The 21,343-nt window shown below is 38.0% G+C and overlaps 1 long non-coding RNA gene across 2 annotated transcripts; it reads right to left on the bottom strand.

The window, feature by feature from the left end:
* Positions 1–13,949: 13,949 nt before the first annotated feature.
* Positions 13,950–17,682, bottom strand: LOC110684865. Of its 2 annotated transcripts, none has more exons than XR_002503881.1 (3): positions 17,419–17,682; positions 14,424–14,650; positions 13,950–14,258 (listed from the first exon to the last, which is right to left on the bottom strand). It is a non-coding gene; the product is annotated as an uncharacterized LOC110684865 (long non-coding RNA). The 2 variants fall into 2 exon arrangements; XR_002503882.1 differs by having other exon boundaries at positions 14,424–14,637.
* Positions 17,683–21,343: the final 3,661 nt, after the last annotated feature.

Raw genomic sequence — 21,343 nt, 5'->3', positions numbered from 1 at the left:
AAGTTTATAAAGAATTTTGTAGGGAGAAAAATACAGAGCAAATTATGAGAACATTGTAATCGATGGATCGGAGAAAGTAATTTGATTTTATTTGTTATGATTTTAATTTCAGGATATTGCTTATTAGGTTGATCATATTTCATTGTCATTTTGCACATTTATTGTAAAATATCATTGTTTTTTTTTAAAATATTGATATTTATGAATTTGAGATCCATATGACAAATGTTGAAGATGATGTTCTTCTATTTTGTCAACGGTTCAAGATGATGTTCTTTATATTTTTTCAAATGTTGAAGATGGTGTTCTTTATAAAATGAACTTATGTTTGTTATTATAGTTAATGAACAATTATATGAATGTTCTTTATTTTTATTCTTTATGTTCTTTGCTTCGATGTTCTTTGATTGATTCTGCATGTTCTTTGAATTATTATAATATTTTTTTTAAATAATAAATCATTTGTTAATTTTATATATTTTTTTTAATATTAATTATCACTAACTACGTATATTTTTAAAAAAATTAGGATTATATATATATATATATATATATGTTTATATATATACCTACCACGATCTAAAGACAAGAATCAAAGAACATTTCACAATAAGCAATGAACATTATGTGACGATAAAAGTACATTGTAATTACTATTAAATAACATGGAATTTTAAAATAAAATATCAAAAACTCTAATAAAATCATTATATAATATAATTATGGACATAAGAAAAAAGATATAGTTTTAAAAAAATAATTGTACATTACAAACAACTATAAAGTACATAATGTTTTCTAATAAAGAACATTATTAAATCACATATAGATCATCACAAAAAAATTATATATACCAACCTAAAATGTATATTGTAACCATATATATTAAAGGTGAAAAATATGAATGAAATAAAAAAAAATTGAAAACTAAAATTTTGAAAATGAAATTTATAAATTTAAAATTTGAAAACAATATTTTATGTTATTTTTAGGTGAAATAATTTTATAAAATAAAAATAATTTTTTTTATAAAGAACATTATATAGTCATATAAAGAACCTCATCAAAAATACAACAAAAAAATCATCAAAATAAATATTACAATTAATTTTTTTTTTAAATTGGTTGAAATATATGAAAAGAATATATGTTTTTTAAAAGAAAGGAAACTAAATATAGCATTTTGGATAATAAGATTTTGAAAATGAAATTAAAATTTACAAATTTGAAATTTAAAATTCAGGTGTACCATGTGCATGTTACACCTGGGTGTAGGAACCAACCATTCAGGCCTCGACGTTTTCCGACAACTAGCGACCACCCTATGCCCTTCACTTCCATTTTCCGACCACGCCACCTCTTTTCCTTCTCAATTTTGATCCCCAGTAGCCGCCATACCCTTCCCTCCAACTTCCTATTCCCCAACCGCTTTCAACCAGCAGCCCCGCCCCCATTTTTGACCGACAACCACCCCACCTTCTTCCCCTCTCCTTTTCAACCAACCTACCCCATTCCCTTCCCAAATTCAAACTCTGGCAGCCCTAACATTTTCCCTTTCATTTTCGAACCCCTGACTTTATATTCTCATCGGTTCTGAAATTTCGGCCAACCCCTAAACAGGAGACCCGCCCATTTCACCCAAATCGCACCGCCATTAAAATTGACTTCCGACCACTTCATCTGAAATTCTACCCAACCCTTTCATTTTCGACCCCCGACACTATATACTTGCTTGCATCAATGGATAGAGGACGGAGAAGAGAGAGTTACGATGGGGGTTTCACGAGGGTGGGTGGTGCTCGAGGCCATGGTGGGTTTTGCATGGGTGGTAGTTGTAGGGTGTTTCACGGGGGTGCAAAGGGCAGTAGGGGCTAAGGGATTTTTTTTTTAAAATTAAAATCATTTTTTTAAATAAAAAATTGTAAAATCAAACACAAAAGTATCTGACCAATTAAAAAGTAACACGTGTCACACTAAACCCTTTTAACGGGTCATCAACCGGTTACGTCCTATTTATGGAAGATCAGGGTCAAAGGTCATAATATTCCGGGATAATCCAAAGGTCGTTATATTTATGGAAGACCGTTGAAATGTCGTAATATTTCTAACAATTTTTCCAAATAATAATAATTATAATAATAATAATAATAATAATAATAACAATAATAATAATAACAAGAACAATAATAATAAGTATAATAATACTACTAAAACTTTTGGGATAACTAATCAAATTTAATTTAATATTTAATTTTATCATAATTTATACATTTTATTGTTTCGATTATGGTTATGTATTTATATGTTAATATACTTTACCCTAGAATTGTAATTAATGACTAACATTAATGATATATATATATATATATATATATATATATATATATATATATATAACTGGCATTATTTTGCCCGTTACGAATATTATATATTTGTAACGAACTGATATTTTGACCGATACAAATATATTTAATGTAACGGGCATATCTTTGCCCGTTACATATTGCTCGTTACAAATGACAAATTTTACACTTGTGACAATCTTAGTAACTACCTAGAAAACAAGGTTTAGGTATTGTCCATCCACAATATTGGTAATTACCAAGAAAACTGGGTTTAGTTAATGTCCAACCATAATCTTGTAACTACCAAGAAAACTAGGTTTAGGTATTATTCAAGGACATAAGTATTAATTAATAAATTCGCTTTAAGAAAATAAAAAATCAATTTATATGATTTTTTATTTTCATAATTAATAATAAAATGATAAAATTACCAAGCTATTCACGAACTTATTGAGTCGAGTTGTAACTTGCTTAACTCATTCTCATTAAGGTTAACAGTTTGAGTCATGACAACTCAAGTCTAGTTTTGACCAAGTGTATCGGAATTGACCTCGAGTTGCTCAACTCGATCAACACTCTTAGTGATAATATTAGTTGCTTCAAAAAAAATTATAAATTATGTATCGTTAATGTTATAAAATGATTAATAATTTAAATTTAAGTTAATTAGTCATCCCATAAGCTTTGCTAGAGAATTTTGAATTGTAATATCCATATTAATTAAGCTCATGTAAAAAGAAATACAGTAATAATAATAACAATATCAACTCCTTTCATATAATTAAAAATAAATAACAATAACAAAAATATTTAACAAAACTCATAACAATTATCTCAAGTATGGGAAACTTGAGTCAGGTTTAGACCAAGAACACTGAGTTAAAGTAATGTCCAACCACAATCCTGGTAATTACCAAGAAAAATAGGTTTAGGTAATGTCCATCCACGATATTGGTAATTACCAAGACAATTAGATTTTTTTCATAACTTGATACAAAGCTAAAATTAAAAACGCTATATAATTTCATAAAGTTAAAGCCCGAAGAAACTTGGGCCCAATGTTTGAAAGACCCATGCTTTAAATAAAAGTTAAGTTATTCATACTATTGAAAGAGAGGCTAATTTTCTATTTTTATAACCTCTCCATGTATATTCTTTCTATTTTCTTTAACCGTAACAACAACAATAATAATAATTAATATTAATAATTAACAAAAATACTTTTTTTCTTACAATAGCAAAGGAACAACAAACAAACTAGAGATCTAAGTTAGAAAGAGAACAACGACATGTTTTGGCTATGTCATTAGCACGCTGTACTTGTTCTCCTCTTTACCTTAATAATAGCACACTTTCTAAACCGCTTTACAACCTTTTTGATTTCGTCTACCATCCAAGCAATGGAGATGTCCTTTCCTCGAGAGTCATTCACATTTCCCAGCAAAAGGATCGAGTCAGAGAGTATTAACACTTCCTCCTTTCCTTGTGATGCAGTCCACTTTAGCGCTTCAAGGCAGGCCCAAGCTTCACATTGTAAGGCTGAGGATGCAGTCTCGTGTTTGCCTCCACCATCAAAGGCGTAGGATTGGTTTGGACCCGTGATAGCCCACCCTATGCCTGCCCTCAGAGACACCTTCTCCCAAGAGCCATCAACCTGCAGAATAAAATTACCAAACCCAGATTTCTCTTCTCCTAACTGAACATTGTTAAAACCTGGTGGCAAGGTAGTAGTGTTTTCACTCTCTTCAAGCTCATTTGTGTCTTTTCCCCTAGCCTCTCTAGAAAAAATCTAATGTTATTGGGTGTTCGGAGAAAAACGTGTGGAAAGTTGACATTCTCTCGGATTCCGAGATCAAGTGTTCTCTGTTATAGAGAGCAATAAATGTCTTAATAATTAAGACGTAAAGTTCAAGATGTCCCAATTATTAGGGGAATCTCCCTATTTATAGAGTCCTAGAAAAATGTGCCCTGTCCTAGGGTTTGATGACCTAGGAATTAGAACATCACCGTTATGCAGTTCCCCTTGGGATTTGGGGCCTTGAAGGCCGCCATTCCCAGGGGGGCATATCTGAGTGACACGTGTTTTGGGTAATTTTACCCATGCCACGTGGGCCAATCATGTCTTGACACGTGTCATACTCCGATTGGTCCGAATTTGACCAATCTCCATTTGATACGTGTCCATCTTAGAACTTGGGAGAAAAATGCGGCCCTCAACGGGCCCAAATCCCAAGAAAGCCGTAATTCGGCGCACGCCAGCAGGGTTAGGTCAGAATGACCTAATCAAGGGTACCTTTCCCGATGACCCTATAAATAGGAAGATTTCCCCTATTTTTAGGGCATCTATAAATTATTACAGCATACCCCACTTTCTCTTACATCAGAGAAACACCTGATCTCAGAATCCGAGAAGATCCCACCAAGATTTCCGCACCGTTTTCCCACTTTCGTCCAAGTACTAACTTGACCGTCGGAGGCGGAGTTCCCACCACCAGGAGTCTCCCTTGTTTTGCAAGTACATGTCGTAATCAACTAATCTTTGAGTAGTAACTCTCCCGAGGGACAAAAACACCCCAAACATTTGTCGTCGTCTGTGGGAAGAGTACCTTAAGGATGGTTTAAGAGTCTGTACCGCCTCCTAACCCTAAGGCTAATCAGCAAAAGGTCTTTACATACCATGAGGATGATGATCCTCAGGTCGAAATATACAATACCAAAGATTTCTTACTCATCACTAGGTATATCCGTCACAGACACACTCTAGAACGGGGTGAAAGCAAGGCGGGTACAAGCAGGCCCCCTGGTCAGCCGAAAGGGGAAACCTAGATGGAAAACGGATCTGCCCCAGTCACTAGGGACGAACTCGTGAAATTTATGACTAGTTTCAAGGGTGAAATCAAGGATCTGATCACCAAAATCATGGCTGGCCTAAGCAAGTTTCAGTCGGCAAGGAAGACTCCTCAAGAGAGGAGGAAGCCAGTCAGGGATAGACAACCAACTCCATATCCAAAGGACAAGGAAGCCGCAACACTTGACTGGTCCAAGATACTTCTGCCACAGAATAGTCCGAGAAAACCCTGCCGAGAGGATCAACTGGTGGGTACCAAAAAATCTACCCTCGACGCTTAGGAAATCATCGTGCATAGGAAAAGTCAAGAGCTGTCTAAGTCAGCCTCTACTTTGAGCTTTCCAAACAGCTTCAAAAACACATCTGCTGGGAATGCTCAATCCTTGCATGAGATCCATACATGTGGTAATACTATCCATTCTAGCCCTCACATGATTGGGAATGCACCGTACGTACCCCCTACGATCTACGGTCCGTATTCACCTCATTTCTTGCAGCCATCCCTCTTTGGGGGTCAGGTGGCATATAATGTCCAACCCTTAGACTAGAAGCTCCGTTTGCTCAAACTTGGTGAACAAAATTCTGCGTTCACCAAAAAGATAATTGAGGCTGCATAGCCGGCCAAGTTTAAGAATGTGTTGGTGGGTGCCTGTGATGGTACAACCAACCCAGAGGACCACCTTATGGCTTACTCCAATCTCATGCACATGCAAGGGTTGGAAGATGCTATGTGGTGTTGGTGCTTCCCGGCTACATTGAAGGGCATTTCCCAACAATTGTTTGGCAACTTGCCAGCCGGATGCATTAACAACTTCAGGAAGCTTGCCTTCCGTTTTGCCTCTGACTTCTTAATGAACATCCCAGCCAAGAAAATAGGTCTTGACTTGACACCATCCGGTAGGGAGAGAGAGAAGGACTTCGCTCCTATGTCAGGCAGTTCAACCATGTGAGAATTTAAATCCAGGGTCTAAAGGACGGGTGGAACTTTAAGTTTGACGTTGTCCAAAAGAGGGTATTCACCCTTCAAGAGGCGTTGATAGAGGAGGAGAGATTTATTCAAGCTACCGACCTCTGCTCGTCCAGCCATCAGGCGAACTCCAAGAAGTCCGACAAGCAAAAGGAGAGTCGGTCTACTTAGCCGGCTTAGAAAGCTCAAGGGAGAAAAGGAGTCGGGGCAGTTGAGGAACCTGATTAGCCGTCCAAAAAGAAAAAGAAAGAATTCAAACGGTATGTCTCACGGTATGAATTCTATAAAGACTGTTACACCATCTTTATAGAGGTGAAGGACCGGCTGACTATTTAGAAGCCGAATCCTGTGAAGAGTTCTGTTCAGTCGCGGAACAAAAAAAAAATTATGTCACTTCCATTTGGAAGTGGGCCATGACACTAATGACTATTATAGCCTCAAGCGGACGTTAGACCGCCTGGCTTACAAGGGCTTGCTGAAGTCCTAAGTCTTGAAGTCCAAAGCGACTTCTAAGATGAATCCGGGGTATTCGTCAAAAACTGTCCAACCTACTAGTAGCTTGGATACAGATAAGGATCCTTTCTACACTATAGTAGGCGGATTCGCATGCGGTTGCCTGAACATTCGGGGCACCAAGAATCATCTGAAGAGGATGATCCATTCAGTTGATGATGGAAAAGCGTCCTCCAGTGGAACATTCCCAGACGTCCTCATCACTGAGAAGGATCGGAGCAAATTTTATCGGCCGCATGACGACCTAGTCGTCATTAAATGCAAGGTCGCCAACCAAATGGTTGGTCGAATCCTCATAGACACGCGTAGCTCCTTTGATCTCATCTGTTATAAGTGTCTTTCCAAGCTTAATTACAAGTTGTAAACTTTGCGCGATGTCTCCCATCCATAAGTAGGCTTTGGTGGAGGGGTTGTGCACCCAGTCGGACAAATTGACCTACCCATCCGATTAGGGCAGAAGGGAAAAGGGCGGTACATGGTTTTCTGGTTCCCGGTGGTTAAAGAGTAAACCACCTATGACATCATTCTAGGCCGACCCACTCTAAACGAGTGCAAGGCCGTCATCATCCCACCTCTCATGCTTCTCAAGTATGAAAAGGATGATGGCTATGTTGGCTCCCTCAATAGGGATCAGAAGACGGCTAGGTAGTGTTACCTATTAGACGTCAAGTCGACTAATGCTGCAGCCGGTCACTAGAAGGAGCCAATTCAGCTACTCCATCCGCAAAGAAAAGAAAGAGCCAATTGTTGGAGAAGGTGAAGAAGGAGAAGAAATAACAATCACTGACCGGGGAACGGTCAGATGATCTCCGTCCCCAGCCGACTAGTGAGCAAATTGATATTCCTTTAAACAACAGCCATCCAGGGCAAACTGTTAAGGCGGGGACGACTGCCTTCGAAAGGTTGGGTGCGAACTTGCGCCTCCTGCTGAAAGAATTTAAACACATCTTTGCCTTTGAAGTGGAAGAGATGTCAAGTATCAGCTCGGATCTTGCTGTCCACAAACTCGTAGTGGATCCAAAAAAGAAGCCCATCCGGCAAAAGAAAAGAAATCACGGCAAGGAAAGAAGTTAGGCGGCAATTACCGAGGTCAAAAAACTGTTAGAAGCCGAGTTCATTCGGCCACATAACTTCCTTGATTGGGTTGTGAACGTGGTGCTTGTAAAGGAGGCGAATGGTACTTAACGCATGTGCGTTGATTACACTGACTTGAACAAGGCATGTCCAAAGTAAAGTTACCCGCTTCCAATGATCGACATCCTTGTCGACTCTACAGCTGGGCATACCTTGATGAGTTTTATGAATGCCTACTCCGACTTCCATCAGATACCCTTGTGGAAAAACGATTAAGAAAAGACGGTCTTTGTCACTGATTAGGGGTTATTCTACTATACGGTGATGTCATTTCGCTTGAAGAATGCGTCGGCTACTTTCCAACGGATGATTAATTCATTCTTCATTAATCAGATTGGGAGGAATTTAGAGGCGTACATTAATGACATAATAGTCAAATCCAAGGTACAGACGGATCACCTTGCTGATCTCCGAGAAACCTTCACCACACTTAGGTGGCATAAGGTCATGTTAAATCCCAAAAAATGTGTTTTAGGTGTTAAGTGTGGGTAGTTTCTCAAATTCTTGATTGATCAAAGGGGGATAGAGGCTAACCCTGAGAAGATACAGGCAATAATTCAGATGAAGTCACCCCGCACTGTCAAGGAAGCTCAGAGGCTAACCGGTTGCCTGGCTGCGCTTGGAAGATTCCTCAGCCGGTCATGTGACAAATGACTTTATTTCTTCTAAACAATTAGGAAGAACACTAGATTTGAATGGGGAGATGATGCTGAAGCGGCCTTTCAGAAATTAAAAGAACATTTACACTCCTTGCCAAGGCTTGTTATCCCTCTGCCAAAGGAGGCGCTTTATATGTACCTAGCCGTCTCATATCATGCCCTCAGTTTCGTTCTCCTTGCTAAGAGACGGTATTCAGATCCTGATCTATTTCATCAGCCATGTACTCAAGAATGCTGAACTCTAGTACCCCATGGTTGAAAATTTTTGCCTTGCTCTTTACATGGCTATTAAGAAGTTGAAACCATACTTCTTGGCACAGCTGGTGGTGATCTATACAGATCAACCTTTCAAGCGGCCAATGATAACACTGGACTCATCCAGTAGAATGCTTAGATAGGCTATACAAATGCAAAGCCTTGAAATCACCACCAAGAAAGACAGTAAAGGGTCAGGCGTTTGCCGACTTCATTGTTGAAATGACAAGGTCGGTTGCTCCGGACAACCTTAATCAAGTTTGGAAGGTGCAAGTAGACGGGAGCTCTACTATGAACAGCTATGGTGCAAGTATTATCTGTCAATCTCAAGAAGGAGATAAATATGAATATGCACTACGGTTCAAGTTCTAAGGCTCAAATAATGATGCAGAATATGAAGCTCTCCTAGCCGGTATCCGCATGTTTAAGGCGGTAGGGGCAACAAAAATTAAAGCCTGCTCTAATTCTTAGTTGGTCATTAGTCAATACCATGGTGAGTATGAAGCCACCTATCCAGCTATGATCAAATATTTGCAGGCGATCAAAGCTGAAGCTAGGACACTTGAACAAGTTCATCTAAGTTAAGTGCCCAGATATGAAAACAATTAGGCGGATGCTCTGTCAAAATTGTCATCCTCTGCCTCCTGTGATACTCCTCGATCAGTCTTTTGGGTAGTGATGAAAAAACAAAGCATATTTGATGACGAGCCCATTGGAGTATTAGACCGAAGCTCTACTTGGATGGATGGAATCCAAGCATATCTAACAGACAGCACGCTCCCTAATTCACCCTAGAAGGCGGCCGTACTGAAGAAGCATGTTGCAAACGTCAAGATGAGGGAAGGAGAGCTCTTCAAGGCGGGGTTTCTATGTTTAAGGAGTGTTTTGCAACAAATTTCATGAAAAATGGTTAAGTATTGAACCTTGTATGAGCATTTCTTTGTTTAAGTTCGTTCTTGCTTCTTTTTTTCGAATTTTTGCTTGATTTTATTGCTTTTCTTGCTCATTTTGGTTATACTTGTTAATTATGCAACAATTGTAGTATTAGAACTAGCTTTGCTTCCATAATTAATATTTTGAAAATTTTAAATCCGAAAAAATTGGCGCGAAGTGTATACTTAGCCTATTTTTGCCATATTCGAACTCCAAAATTGTTTGGTAGAAAATAATTATGTTTATATTACTGTTATTCGTCTAGAATTAGTTGATTCTGTGAGATTTTGGAATACAATCCTTTGAATTCTTAGTTGAAACTAGTATAGGATGGCTTTTGTGGGTGTTAAAAGCTCCCATTTACTTAGTTTAACTGTAGGTATCGTAGCCCCAAGTATGAGTGGCATTCAATTTTCTTGTTTTGCCCTATCGGTAGCCGTTATGATGCCAAAATGGGTCTAGAATACGTATATTAGTTTAGTTTAGGAAATAAAATACACTAATTAAAGAAATTTTATCCGTCACAGCATGGACTCGCCTCCGTTTGTCAATGCTGAGGAGGTTCTCGGCGATCCGGACGAGGCGGTTCGCCCTCGTAAGAGGGTGACCCGTCCTTGAGAGGAGGTTCAAGAGCGACGCGGCGCGGCCGATCAACGTCGCCAAGAGGAGGTGATTTGGGAGGCTCCTCCCAACTGGGACCCTAAGGTCCTTTAGTGGGACCCAGACCACCACGTTTTGATTAGAGGGTGGCGCGGCATCGTGAGTTTTCCACGCTTTCGTTTCTTTCTCTTTTTCTTTGTTTCTTCTCCTTTTTAAACCATAACTGTTTCCCTTTTTATTTTTGTTTAGAGTGAGCCTAGCATGCGTTTGTACGACTCTGTTGACCTGCGAGCCCGTTTCGTGAGTTTTCCCGAGGCGGCAAAGGAGATTGTAGCACATTTCTGGGATTGACTCCCAGCTGGCGGCTCTTCGGGATTTATCGAGCCAGTCTACATCGTCAGCTTTCCTCCGTGGATTGCTGGAGTTTTGGTGGATTCAACCAACACTTTCAACTTTTGATGGGGAGAGATGACGGTTACCCCTTTTGATTTCTCTATGTTTACGGGTTTTCCTTTCGGAAGCGAGCCTGTAGTTATAGAACTCGTTAAGGGGTCAGAAGAGAGATTGCGCGACATTATCGGGGACCATCTTGCATCGGCCCTTCACGTGTACTCGCAATCTTGTGTATACTCGGTTCTTGCCGACGAGTTGTCGGCTGATGAGCTTGACAGGTAGTGTACACCTGACCAGCTGGCTTGGATATACATTGCTCACGTTCTTTCCGTCACTATTTCGAGTGATCGAGGAGAGCGTTTCGCCATTGGGTTACTTATTTGTCATAGTGATTTGGGGCAAGTCGATGACCTGATTTGGGCGGAGGTGTCGTATGCCCGTATGCTTACAGCTATGGGCAAGGCGACTCGGGTCATGGTGCCTCGGATCTCGCTTGCGTGACATGGTCGTATCCTTGAGTTACGTGTTTCAAGCTTCTTTCGGTTATTACTTTCGTTTTTTCCTTTAGGCTTATCTTTTCTCGATTTCAGGCTTGAGGATACTCGTACCTGCCTTTCTTAACCCCCAGGGTGCTTGGGGCTACTCATTTTCCTATCTACCATCGATTGGCCGCGATTAAGAGGAGACGAGCTACTTCTGTCGGCGACTTTCGCTAGAGGATTCTTTCGGCGACTCGTGCGTCGATGAGTATTCCCAATGCATGTGCTCTTTTTTTATTTTATTCATTTTCTGGCGATTTTTCATGTGGTTGTGTTTTATAGATCGATCTTTGTCCTTGGACTTTGATCGTCGGAGTCCTTGAGGCTTTCCGGTCTAGCATGGTTCGTTGACGTTTCTGGGCCCTCTATACGAGACTTTCGGTGTTCCAGAGGACAGACGCTTGCTTTTCAGGCGAGCGTGTTCTCTGGCAGCTTTCGTCCGAGGAGCCTTTGGTTCTTGCGGATCCCCCGATCCAGATGTTGCGTCCGGACCTATTGTCTACCGTGGATCAAGCTTAAGCGACCCTTGGTTGTCCAGCGGAGCAGCTGGTGCTATCGAAGGCTTCTTATCCGGCTTTTATAGCATCCAGGCTGACTCCTTTTTCGGCTTTTGTTCTAGTTAGTACACTAACTCTCTTTTTTCCGTGTTTCTATTTATTTTCGGAATTTTGACCCCTTTTATCGTTTTTTGTCACATGTATTTTAGCGAGTCGAGCTAGGTGGTTGAGTGCCTCTTACAGCGGAGATCACGTATACCGATGCCGTCGGATCGGTAATTTATGAGACCCTTCCAGCAGCCGAGGATGACGAGGGGATATCGTTTGTATCTGAGACGGTTGAGTCGGTTTGTGTTTTATGTATATGTACTTAAATATTTCTATTTATTTTTTGTCTCATATACATGTGTTTACTTACTGTCCTTGTATTCTTGGAACAGATTCCGCGGGAGACCGTGAACGGCATGGTGAGGACTTTACGCGCTTTCCGAGCTGCTTATCGAAGAGCCCTCGTGACTTTATCATGCCGTGATCATCGGATGATCGTGGTAAGTTCTATTATTATTATTATTATTATTTGCAACGAAGTTATTACATTTTATGTATTAATCTCTGTTTTGAATTTTGCAGGATGTGCAACAACCCTCTAGTAGTCGCCGAGCACCCTAATTCCTCTTGTACACATTTATTATATTTTTTTAGGAAACCTATGTATATTTAATTTTTGTATTATTTTCTATATATGACACATTTGTATATATGTCATTATTATTTGTTGTTTCCATGTGTACATTATTATTAATGAGAAAAATTTTCGAGGGAGGGAAAGAGTTTCCGACTTACCCCCCTCGAAAAAATAAACAAACTCGAAAAAGAAGGAGAAAAAAAGGAAAAAGAAAAAAGAAAATAAGAAAAAAAAGGGAAAATAAAGAAGTAGGAAAACAATGATAAAGAAAATAAAAAGAAAAAAGAAAGTAAGAAAATAATAAGGAAAAAAAAAGAAGAAAAAAGAAAATATGAAAAAAAGAAAATAATAAAATAATAAAAGAAAATAAAAAGAAAATAAGAAAGTAGGCAAGAAAAGGGACACAAAGTGTTAAGAAGGCAAGCATATGATTCGTCTTAAGATTTCGTGAAGATTCCGTCATTATATGAGCCAAAATACAAAAATAAACCCAATCTTTCATGTCGCGTCAGGGGAGACGCACGCAACTGCTTGAGTTGCGCGCGGCTGTCGCGCGCATATAAATCAGTTGCGCGTGGATGTCGCGTGCAACTCATGAGTTGCGCGCGCCACCTATCTGTGAACTTTCCTTTAAGCCGAATATGCCGAAAATTTGCCCCTCTTGGGTCTATTTAAATGTGGTTTCGTGTAGGCTTTTGATCATCTTGCATTCATTCGCTTAGTAACATAAGAAATTAAAAAGAATTAATCTCTCTAAATTCTTATTCTCTCTTCTTTTTTTTGAAAAATGGTGAAGACCTTTGAACAACTCTTGAAGCAATGGTAAACTTCCCTTTTAACCGAGGACAAACTAGCTTTCAAAATTTACAACTTAGACCCTTTATTGAATTATATGCAATTAGTGGTTAACCTTGATTTTCTTCATGCCGCAGTCAACCATTGGGACTCTAACCACCATCTTTTCTTGTTTAGAGAGGACGAAATTGTCCCCCTTCCTGGTGAGTTCGAGGCCTTGCTAGGTTTCCCTACAAACACCACTACTACAAAAAAGGTCTTAGAGAACTGTTAGAATAGGCTTTATAGATCGCCTTAGGGGCGTTCTTCTGCTAAGCGATGTATAAAGTATAGAGAACGGGTCGTTTAGGCGTTTTATATATTGACAAATAGAGAACGGTTGTTAGTCACAACCGTTCTCTTTTCCCTTCTTAAATTCGTACACTAAGGAAGGAAAAGAGAACGGTTTAGGCTACTTAACCGTTCTATATTGCATTACAATAGAGAACGGTTAAGTTAGATAACAGTTCTTTAATGTTTTTTTTTTAAAAAAAATCCGACCATATGTATTTGATTATTCGAATTAGCCCCGTATGTATTTTAATTGTATTATTCCTGTATTTTAAAAATCTATATTTTTTTGTATTTCATTTTAGACCTGTATTTGTTGTATGTATTCCTGTATTTTATCTTGTACATTTATCCTGCAAGAAAAATTCCACTTTTCCTATGTAAAATAAATCCATGATCCTGTATACATGCAATATAAATTTCTATATAATATAAATTAACAAAAATATTTCTAGATACGACAAAGCAATCAGAATATACCTCATATATAAAATTAAAACATCCAGCCACAATTAAATTGAATCATTCATACAAAAAAAAATTTATACAAACAAATACGTGAGTTAAATATCAAAACACTTTTCTAATTAATGTTGATTTAATAAAAATTATGCTTAGATATACCAATACCATATTGATCTAAAATTCACATATATCATCATCGTTGTCATTTGGTTGATGGCTTCCTGTAACATATGCAATCCACCTTTCCTTAAGCTCCTCGATCATTTGTTGAGAATATGTAGGAGGAACTTGCTTAAAATACTACAAAACAATGTAAAATACATACATATTAGTTAATAATATAAAATAAGTTCATCTAATTAAATATAAATAAGTATATCTTTTTTCTTTTTTGACAAAACGCAGCAAGCAGATATTAGTACACAGTTCCAGCCAAGTGGCGTAAGCACCAGCTCAGATAATTACCACCTCAGCAAGCACCTGTTGCTCCACGTCCCAGCCAAGAGACCCAAGTACCATCTCAGCCACCTGCACAGCGGCCCCCTTTCCATCCAGCAGGAGTGGCGCCAGCACAGCCTAAACCATCTCCATCTCATTCACTACCACAGAAACCAACTCTATCACAAGGAGGTGACAAGCAAATTTAGACAAAAACCACAATAGTCACCTCTAACATCTTCTGCAAACCACAACTGTCCAGAAGCTTATGAGTTGTTAATCAACCATAATCCGATTCAAAACTGTCCAGAAGCTTATGAATTGAAGGTAACATACTAGTTCATTCTCATTAGATACATTCAAACATACGTTTAAACATAGAGAATTCAGGTCAAAAGAGCGAGGCCTAAGAAATAATGACCTGCTTTATAAACAAAAAAAAGGTGATCCAATATTCAGGCTTTATAATCGCAAGGATAAATTCTAGTGAAATGCCAGGTGGAACCTTTATACATCAGAGATACATTATATTCAAATAAACCAGAATACATTCATGCTAATACTTACGAATATACTCTAATTTACCAGCTAAGCCGTGAATTTATAATATTATGATTTATAAATAATTAGTAGAAGCTACAACACATACTTTTCTCAGAGAACAGAAATCATAGAGAGCAATGATCGATCGAGGGGATCAACGAATACAACTGGTTATTATTAACCAGCATAATTAAACCCCTTCTTTGAAAATTATTCTTGTCAAAGTGTAGTTCAAGTAGAATATTTAGTCTATAACCCCTTCTTTGTTTGCTTTCTACTTACCATTTTATGTTCCATTGAATATTTAGTTCAAGATTCATCACCTGAATATGACTCGATTTGAACCACCTGACTTTCACCTCGAACATTTACTATTCTTCAAAGTCATTACCCACCCACAAACCACATGAATCACATTATAACTATTGACAGATTTTTCTAGTGTCATAAACTTTATATGACCTATAATCAACCCATCCATGTCATATAAATATATAGTACACATGTAGCACAATAGATTTGCATAATATAGTGCAATTAATTCATGCATATCTCCGAACTTCCTCCATTCAAGAGTAAACACACTACGAACTTTTAGGGAAAAGTTATCAGAAATAAAAAATACAAGTAAGAAATTATTGATAAAAGAATTAAATAACACGACTGACAACTCAAAACAGTAGAGTAAAAACCTTCCTACCTATTCTATAGAACAAGTTGCAGGGAAATTAATTAATTTGATAGTTTAATTAAGATAATTGCTTAAAACAGGTATAAAGTAGTTAAAAATTAAATTAAATAGAACAACTTCAACAACTGAAGAACAGAAGAGGAAGCAGCAGCATCTTTCTTTCCTATTAATAGCAACAAGAATCTAGTCAAGACTACAATGCTTGCATCAATTTGCGAGAGATTATTTGACATGTACTCCTATTATGTACTTGTACTTACTCTACTATCCGACATTATTATTTTGTCTCCGTAAGACTGTAACACCTTGCTCAAATAGATAATAAGCCAAGATAATACTCTTAATTAATCTAATGATTCGTCTAAACAGATGGAAAAAGAAGAGTGCAAAATATTCTCCCATGAAAATTAACTAATACGAGGGGTAAGCATTTTATAGAAGATATGTGAAAATGTACGACACGGGAAAACCCTGGGGTAGGGGTAGGGGCAGGGCAGGGCATTTGGGGTTTAGTTTGTTTATTGCTAGCTTAGGTGCTAAAATCTCAAGCTAAACTTGGACCATCTGTAGAGTAAAAGGATTCTTCGAATGTCTCAATCAGCAACTAGTAAGATTAGCAATAAAAAAATGATCAACTAATTACTTGATTAGTTTGATAAGCAAATTATAATACAAATTGGTACATTCCCCTGTAAACCAGAACACACCTACTAATTGTACCCATACCGTATCCGAAGTTCATAAAATAGAATGTTACAAATACAATTTATTGAGAAAATCAAAAGCAAGATAACATAGTACTCAGTTTTATTATTCAGAAATAAAGTAGTTTCCAGCTTTGTACCAGTTTAGTCAAGAAAAAAAAAACACACCTTAATTGCTACTACTTGGACAATAGAACATACTAGTACATTTCATTAATTCACCGACAAAATTTTTCTACAACAAAAAGTAGCTCAAATATAACCGTTGAAGATAATGAAGAACTATATCCCAATGTCAATAGTAGTAGTTGATAATTACCTATCAAAATACCCTCGAAATATCAATGTAAACTAGCTTAATTAGCACTACAACTCCTTTGAAATTTTTTTTTCTTGTCATAGGGTAGTTCAAGTAGAATATTTAGCCTGTAACCCCTTCTTTGTTTTGCTTTCTACTTACCATTTTATGTTCCATTGGGCATCAAACTCTATATTTAATTTTGTCTGACCTTAAATGCATATGAATATTCAGCCAAAGAAGAGGTAAAATAGCAAGTCTATGTAGACTCTAAATCATATTCAAAAGCAGATGTAAACACAAAAACCCCAACATTTTGTTTTCAAACAAACCTCATTCACAAAATGGGCTCAACCATATCCTCATCAATTCTACCAACAACATATATTACTACCACTAAACCAAAACCAAAAATTGTATGTTTATTTCACTGTTTTAAGTCCTATCTCTTTGTTCCTTTTTTTAAAAAAAAATCTGATTAGGGATCTAAATTGAACTTAGGTAAGATTAATTTGGCAAAAATAATTTTGATTACAATTGAAATAAAAGTAAATTCGACAAAATTAAGGATAATTTGATTGAACTTAATGCAATAATTCGGCTTAAATATATACATACAAACAATCGATGAATTATCCCTAAAACAAGAACTTTGAAGTTTTTTTCAATCACCTAAAATTTGAATTCTACGAATTTACCTCTGTTTCCTACATAATGTGAATGATTCATGCAATTAGATTGGCAATTATCAAAATCCAATTACTATATCACAAGAAAAATTCGAACCTCGATTTACTTGTGGCTCAGCAGACAGGTCCGGTACTGCAAAAGTGGAGCGGCAGTAGAGCGGTGGTGGAGCAGCGGTAGAGCGGCGGTGGAGCAGCAGTAGAGCGGCGGTGGAGCTGAACAATAAGCGGATGATGAAGGTTTTGCTATGGAGGTTTGATGGAGGTTTCACTTTTTTTTTCTGATGAATGAGAAAAAGGTTTCACTTTTTTGATGAAACTCATGAAAGTGTAAGTGATGCGGGCTTCATGCCTTCAATTTTCACTTTGGGTAATTTCATGAAATTATTACTCCGAATGTAATTTCCTTCTAATTAAAAAAAATTAATTAATATAATACAAAACGGTTGTCAAGATGACCGTTCTATATCATTTATAATACATAGTTTTTTTTTTAATTAATTGAGTAAAAGAAATAGAGAACGGTTAACTATGCTAACCGTTTCATATGTATCAACTTATAGAACGCCTCTTATATTAAACGATCTATATTCTTCTGGAGAACGCCTACCTTTGATAACCGTTCTATATTTTGCGATCTCTAATCTAGTTTTTGGTGTAGTTCACTTTCCCTGTGACTTATTCGCCTACCTTGTCGGATCCCAAACTTATATTCCAAAGATTTTTTGGCTTGTCCGACAATGATATCACCAACATAGGAATTGAAGAAGGCGTGAACTTAATTCAATTTATTGAACACTTCGTCACCCCTCGTGACAACATGACTAAACAACACTTTAAAATTCGTGCTTTATGTTATTGTTTTGTTGTTAATTGTTTACTTAGGACAGAAAAAGAATACAGAAATTAATCGATGGTGTCCATAGTAGAGAAAATAGAGGGATGTCATTCACCCGCTCCTTTGGTTTTGATGGAAACCGTTCTGTGCTTGAATCGCCTCAGAAGATATCCTAACGAAAACGATTTCACGGGAAGTCCACTCCTATTACACGCACGGTTTTTTTTTCGACATTTATCAGTGCAAGTCAAGAAGTTGCGCTGGCATGCCCAGTGCAATCTTCTTCGTTACACGCGGAGGGTGTGCGCAACTGGTTTAGTTGAGCGCGCCACCTGCTTGTGTAAAAAATGGCAAACTAATTTTTTTTTCTTTTCTCTTTTTTTCAGATTTGGCTCATGGAGCGTTTACGAATTGTTGATAAGCCACAAAACCTTGAGGTTAATGGAGTAAAGACATTCCCCGGACGTCGAATCCTTTATAAGAATAAGAATGAAGAGGAATGGACGTCATTTTTCTGTCATGGGGTTCCGAACATATGTTTTGTGATTCCTTGGTGGAACATAAATAGTATGATTAAGAATAGTCTCAATTTCCCTTACATTAGGCTTTTAAGCCTATCAAGTACTACTTATATTTTTTCTTGTAGGGTGATGAGACAATACGGGATGAGGAAATTTATTCCTCCGCAAGATAATGATCCCCCTAAAGATGTGACCTTTAAACCCGAAAGGATTGCTCGTTGGATGGAATATTGGTGAAGTCTTCCTATGTGGGTAATACAAAATCCTCCCGCGAGTATTACATTATCTTCCTTTTACAAGGCTTGGATGAATGCAGCGGATAAGGGTGAATTAAACAAGGCTCAATCTCAACTTCAAGCCGCCACCGCTTGCAATGCACCTAAGCCTTTGATGCATTCAACCAATACTACTCCTCCTAGTGGCCAAAACAAAGGAGTGAGAAGAAAATTAGACTTCTCATCCCCTAAGGCTCGTTAGAAGGAAATAAAAAGGAAAGCTCCCTCCAAACCTGCGCAACAAGGTGTGAAGATCAAAGAATGTTCACCAAATACTCGCAAGAAAGCTCCAATAGTCAAAGGGAAAGGAAAACAGGTTGCAAAGGCCCCAATCCCTAAATTGAAAAACAATGTTTGGGTGAAGAAGAAGAGTGTAGGGGAAAGCTCCTAGTTTTCTGAAAATGTTGCGATGGAAACTACTCCTCCATCATCTGTGACAATGGAGGACATAGTAAAACCTTAGAGTGTTACACAATTTTATTATTAGTTTTTTTTTTTTTTTTGAATAAAGTGTAATCACTACTATATTTTTTTTTTCGTTTACTATCTAGTTCAATAATGTCTCTCTTTTGAATTTTTAATAAAATAAAATGAGCTTTATATTTTTATATTTTGATATGACCGAATCATAGATATTACTTACGTATTCGCATTACGAAATAAGGTCTTTGCGTAGTTCTAATGTTTTTTTTTTTTAATATTATTATGTATTTTTTTTTCTTTAATCTCTTAGATAGAAATTAAATGAAAAAATTAATCAAACCTTGTTTAAAAGAATTAAATCAAAGTTTAATTTTAATTTTCCGAATATATGTTATATTTAAGAAACACCCTCTTATTACCGTAAGTAGAAATCGCAACTTCATTCAAACTGTGCCCCCTCAGCTTACTCTAGCCCGGCCCTTCTTCTAACGTAAGCTCCAAGCTTCACACCAAGTCTTCACTGACATAATATGCATGCTTTAGTAGGGTCAGGCAGAACCGTTGTTGCCTGATGGGCAAAAATTCGGGTTCGCAGTTCGTCATCAGGTGGCACGCACAACGTCTGTAGTTGCGCGAGCCTGTCGCGCGCAACAAAATCATTTGCGTGTGACATCCGTGCGGAACTATTCCAGTCGCACGCGACACCTGTGCTACGAATGTCTCGTAAAAAATTTGTATTGTTACCCCCTCACCAAGTGTGAAGATTTTTTTCGTGCCGTTCGAAAAAATTTGAACACTTAGAACGGTTTATTATTTCTAAATTCCCCCCCCCCCAAATGTTATGTATTTTACCGTGTTATTCAGTAAAACGCATAACACTTAAAATCTTTCAATTGAATGCTAATTAAAAATGGTTGTGTGAATGAACGAGTTTTATCCGGATTTCATATGTAATATTTCTTAAGGCGATCAACGTTTATTAATTGGCGAATTTCATCTCCTCCAATATCCATTAATCTGACGGCTCCTCCTGATAGGATTTCAATTATGCGGTAGGGACCTATCAAATTAGGTTTGAATTTCCCTCTTGGATCGGTTGGTGGACCCCTAACCTGCTTTAGTACAAGGTCACCTTCTCTTATATTTTTAGGTTTTACTCTTTTATTGAAATGACGCGTGTTTCGGGGTTTTCTGATGTCCTGCGGGAGAGTTACAATTCCGAGACTGGAACCGGACGCCTGTACCTGCAAAATAACGGAGACTCCTGGTGGTGGGAGCTCCGCCTCCAACGGTCAAGTTAGTACTTGATTAAGGAGTAATTAATGCGGAAATTAAAGTGATTGGGTCTCTCTAGGTGAGAGTGTTTAATGTAGGTAATCTGCTTTGTTAGCGAGATCAGCCGGTTATTACTGTGTGTAATTAATGTGTTTTTTTCGTAATCCCCCTTAATGAGGATTAAGGGAGGTATTTATAACCTTGGGAAACGTGCCCATCCTAGATTTAGGTTAACCTAGGGCCGATTGGGCTTCCCTCGAAGTTGGGCCTGGGTGGCCGGTTTCTCCATTAGGCATGGAGTATGCCACATGTCATGACATAATAGGTCCAAGGTGGACGAATAAGCGCGTGCCACGTGGCAAGCCCTGACAGTTCCAACTGGGGGACACTTGGCAGGACCTGATTGGCCCACGTGGCGCATTCCGATTGGTGGGAGCAAAATCCCCTAATCATTTGCCCCTCACAGGTGGCACGTGATTGGTCACGTGTTACCTGTGACAGGTGTCGCACTGTAACAGGCGGCGACCTTCTACAGGTGTCAGTCGGCGAAAGGACGAGAGATTTTCCCGCCCAAATTTTGAATTCTGAAAGTGACCCTTCGCCTTCTCACTTCGCCTATATAAGGGAGGATTGTCTTGAGTCATTTTCACACTTTGAGAACTTTTTGAGAACATTCGGACCCCTGAACTTGCT

The sequence above is a fragment of the Chenopodium quinoa genome, unplaced genomic scaffold, assembly GCF_001683475.1.
Source record: "Chenopodium quinoa cultivar QQ74 unplaced genomic scaffold, ASM168347v1, whole genome shotgun sequence".
NCBI classification, from domain to species: domain Eukaryota; kingdom Viridiplantae; phylum Streptophyta; class Magnoliopsida; order Caryophyllales; family Amaranthaceae; genus Chenopodium; species Chenopodium quinoa.
This window is presented reverse-complemented; position numbering and strand designations above follow the sequence as displayed.